The following is a 5041-nucleotide window of genomic DNA, read 5'->3' as shown; positions in this document are numbered from 1 at the left end:
TTATTGAAGGTGAAGTGTTTTCTGAATAATGAGGAAAGCTAAAAGAGAAACTACAAAAGATATTTTGGCAGAAAGAAAAGAAAAGACTAGAAAGTCTAGCTTTGGTGTATATACATGATATACATGTTATGGTTGTATTCCTAGTTTGGTCACACAATGAAATTCTTGGGTATTAGTACCACATTGGTTGGTATGAAGTGCCATACAAAACAACGCAATACAAGAATACAATAGCCTAAGTGACTAATAAGGAATATGGTAATAATGCACATCTGGAACATAATAAAGTGTTATTATGCTTGTCATTGGCATTCTACCTAGCCCTTATAATTTATAATAAAGAACTTAATAATTGTTATTTTGCTCTGGTCAAATAAAAACAATGAGTTGTTCAAATTATGACATTAATCCATGTACGATGGATAAGTTATTATAAATCTTAATGGTGAAACACACATACATAACACTGACGCTAAAATGCCATAAGGCAAATGATTTGAATTCCACTTATTTGTGGAACCGCCATTTAGGTCATGTTAGAAAGGAACGCATGAAGGAACTCCATGCAAATGGATTTTTGGAGTCATCTGATTTTTTGAATCGTTTGGCGCTTGCAAATCTTTTCTAAAAGAGAATGACTAAAATACCGTTCATAGGCCAAGAGTTGAATGGGCAACTAACTTAGTGGAAATATACATGATGATGTATGTGGTTCACTGGGCATAGTTGTGTGCGGGAGATTCTTCTACTTCATGAAAACTTCCAACAATAAATTGAGTATATAAATGTGGATATATTCGATAAGGAAGAAGTTTGAAACATTTGAATGGATTCAAATAAAATTCAGCATGAAGTGGAAATCATCGTAATAGAAAAGTCAAATATCTATGATTGGATCATGGTGGAAAATATTTGAATTACGAGTTTTAGCGAACATCTAAGAGAGTTATGAAATTGTTCTACAACTCACGTTTCTTGGAGTATCATAATGATGATGGAGTATCCGAGAGATGTATCCAAACCTTGTTGGATCAATGATGAGATAAAATATTTATGCCATTATATTTTTTGTGAATTATGCTTTAGAGACTACCGCTTTTACACTAAATAGAGCATCATCATGATCCGTTGAAATGACACCATACAAGCTATGGCATGGGTATAAACCATAATAGTCCTTTCTTTAAATTTTGGTCTAAGAGTTTACAACCAAAATCGGATGAATGTCTTTGTTGGTTATCCCAAAGAATTGATTGGGAATTCTTTTCACTATGAAGTAAAAGACAAAAGTGTTTGTTAATGTTACTTGCTTATTTCCAAGAAAGTGTTTTCTAGCAAAGTATTTGAGTGGGAGGACAATAGAACTTGATAAGGTTTATGAACCTGAGCATAATGATCAGAGTAGCGCAGCATCGGAAATTGATTCCGGAAGCGGCCACGACGATCATAGCTTCCATGACTATAAAGTGTTTTAGCCATGGAGATCGAAGTACTTATTGAACCTTGTAGGTATGGTTTACTTTGTGATCAAATAAATGATTTGTGGACAAAGGATTGATTTTGAACAATGATAAACCAACTACAAACAAAGAAGTTATGATGGGCCCTGACTCCGTTAAAATGGTTGTACGCCATGAAATCCAAGATAGATGAATACTTTTTGAAAGTAAATGGATCTATAAAATTGATGGACTTGGATGGAATATCATTGAAGAAGCTCGACTTGTCGAAAAGTAAGTTTACGACAAAGTTCAAAGAATTGACTATGATAAGATTAGATCTTCCGTAGCGATGCTTATAGTCTATGTGGATTATTCTAGTAATCGCTACATATTTCTTTTTTGAGATATGATAGTAGGATGGCAACATACATTACTTAACAGAAGTGTGTATTAAAGGTGTATACAAGATACAACCAAGAGTTTTGCTAGTCCGTGGAATACTAGATAGGAATACAAACTTCAATTGAATGAAGTAAGTATCGCGGAGTTGGAATCTTCACCGGATGAAATGATCAAAGAGTTATGATTTCATCAGAGACGATGAAGAGGCTTGCATTTGCAAGAAATTAAGTGGGAGCGCTGAGACATATTTATAATACTTTATGTAGATGACATATAGTTGGTTATAAATGTTGTAATTATATACTTGATTATAAAAGGTTTCATTAAGAATTAACTTCAATGAAAGAATATGGACAGAAACATATTTAGTGTCAAGATCTATGAAGATAGATTAAAACACATAATAAGTTTAAGTCAAAGTACATAGAATGGATATTGAAGTAGTTCAATATAGAAATATTAAGAAGGTGTTCTTTTCATGTGAAGTTTTAACAAGACTTGAGTGTATCTGACACTCAATGAGTAAAAACACATGAGTGATTATGGATCACGAATAATATGTACACAATCAGATGTCCTGTGCTCTAAAATGTTAGGAGCATATACCAGAATGATTCATGTGATGATCATTGGATAAACAGTAAGAATATCCCTGAGTGCTTTAGAAGAACCAAGGATATATAGTTTTGTATGAGTAATGACAAACAAATTGATGTAAGGTGTTGCACCGATATTAGTTTGGTCACATATAAAAATAAAAATTTCAATCTCAAATTAGACTAAGTGTTGTTTAAAAGGTAGCACAATGAGCTAGAAGTTGTCTATGCTAGATTTAGATAAGTTCTAAATGTTGTGACAGATTCTACAAACGAAGGCAGAATATGTCATTGTTTTGACAATGACTGAGGATGTTAAGTCAAGAGGTTCTTTGAGAACTTGGTGTAGTTCCGATAGTGTCAGAACTTTGAAGCTGTATTGTGTATGACAATATTAGTGACATATTTCAGACCGCGGAATTAAGGTTCCACCAGAAGACCAAACATATTTAATGCTGACTCATTTGGAAAATGAGTGATGCGTGAAGACGCAAATGAATTGCAAAATACATACGTTTCTGAGTGTGTCAGAACCGTTGACTAAAGCTCTCCCTAGGGCAAAGTATGACCAACACCAGAATGCCATGGGTGTTAGGTACCTTACAATGTAATCTAGATTATTGACTCTAGTGCAAGTGGGAGACTGTTGGAGATATGCCCAAGAGGCAATAATAAAAGTGGTTATTATATATCTTTATGTTTATGATAAAAGTTTATATACCATGCTATAATTGTATTAATCGAAATATTGATACATGTGTGTTATGTAAACAACAATGAGTCCCTAGTAAGCCTCTTAACTAGCTTGTTGATTAATAGATGATTAGTTTCATAATCATGAACATTGGATGTTATTAATAACAAGGTTATATCATTATATGAATGATGTAATGGACACACCCAATTAAGCATAGCATAAGATCACGTCATTAAGTTATTTTCTATAAGCTTTCGATACATAGTTACCTAGTCCTTTTGACCATGAGATCATGTAAATCACTTATACCGGAAAGGTACTTTGATTACATCAAACGCCACTGCGTAAATGGGTGGTTATAAAGGTGGGATTAAGTATCCGGAAAGTATGAGTTGAGGCATATGGATCAACAGTGGGATTTGTCCATCCCGATGACGGATAGATATACTCTGGGCCCTCTCGGTGGAATGTCGTCTAATTAGCTTGCAAGCATATGAATAAGTTCATAAGAGACTACATACCACGGTACGAGTAAAGAGTACTTGTCAGGAGACGAGGTTGAACAAGGTATAGAGAGATACCGATGATCAAACCTCGGACAAGTAAAATATCGCGTGACAAAGGGAATTGGTATCGTATGTGAATGGTTCATTCGATCACTAAGTCATCGTTGAATATGTGGGAGCCATTATGGATCTCCAGATCCCACTATTGGTTATTGGTCGGAGAGAAGTCTCAACCATGTCTACATAGTTCGCGAACCGTAGGGTGACACACTTAAGGTTTGATGTCGTTTAAGTAGATATGGAAATATGGAATGGAGTTCGAAGTTTTGTTCGGAGTCTCGGATGGGATCCAGGACATCACGAGGAGGTCCGGAATGGTCCGGAGAATAAGATTCATATATAGGAAGTCATTTTCTAGGTTTGAAAATGATCCGGTATTTTCTCTGGAAGGTTCTAGAAGGTTCTAGAAGAGTCTAGAAGAAATAAGCATGGAAGGTGGAGTCCCAGAGGGACTCCACCCACCTTGGCCGGCCAGCCTAAGGGAGGAGGAGTCCCAAGTGGACTCCTCCCCATGGTGGCTGGCCACCCCACCAAAGGAAAGGGGGGAGTCCCACTCCCCCTAGGTTTGGTCATATGGAAGGTTTTATGTTGGGGTCTTATTCGGAGACTTTTGACCTAATCCTTGGGGCTTCCACCTATATAAAGAGGGGAGGGGAGGGGCTGGCCGGCCACACCAAGACCACCATGGCCGCACCCCCCAAGAGCCCCCTCTCCCAGAAACCCTAGCGGTTCCCTCCTCCCTCTCTTTCTCCCACATAGCTTAGGCGAAGCTCTGTCGGAGATCTCCACCACCACCGCCACCACGCCGTCGTGCTGCCGGGATTCCGAGGAGGATCTACTACTTCCGCTGCCCGCTGGAACGGGGAGAAGGACGTCGTCTTCATCAACACCGAACGTGTGACCGAGTACGGAGGTGCTGCTTGATTGTGGCACCGTCAAGATCTTCTACGCGCTTTTGAAAGCGGCAAGTGATCGTCTACCGCAGCAACAAGAGCCTCCTCTTGTAGGCTTTGGAAATCTTCAAGGGTTAGTCTCGTTCATCCCCTCGTTGCTCCCATCTTCTAGATTGCATCTTGGCTTGGATTGCGTTCTCGCGGTAGGAATTTTTTTGTTTTCTATGCTACGAATCCCTACAATTCGATCACGATTAATCTCTGCACCATTTCAACTCACATCAATGTATAACACATGTTGTCATCAAACACACAAAACTATGAAGTTAGAGAGATGTTCTTTCAATCTCCCCCTTTTTGGTGTTTGATGACAACATACAGATTTACAATAAAATCACTAGTATGAACCATCATGTTGACAAAGGATAGAGGCACCCCCCCTACA

The sequence above is a fragment of the Lolium perenne genome, chromosome 2 (assembly GCF_019359855.2).
Source record: "Lolium perenne isolate Kyuss_39 chromosome 2, Kyuss_2.0, whole genome shotgun sequence".
Taxonomy (NCBI): Eukaryota; Viridiplantae; Streptophyta; class Magnoliopsida; order Poales; family Poaceae; genus Lolium; species Lolium perenne.
The sequence above is the reverse complement of the archived record's forward strand: the minus strand, read 5'-3'. Positions refer to the sequence as shown.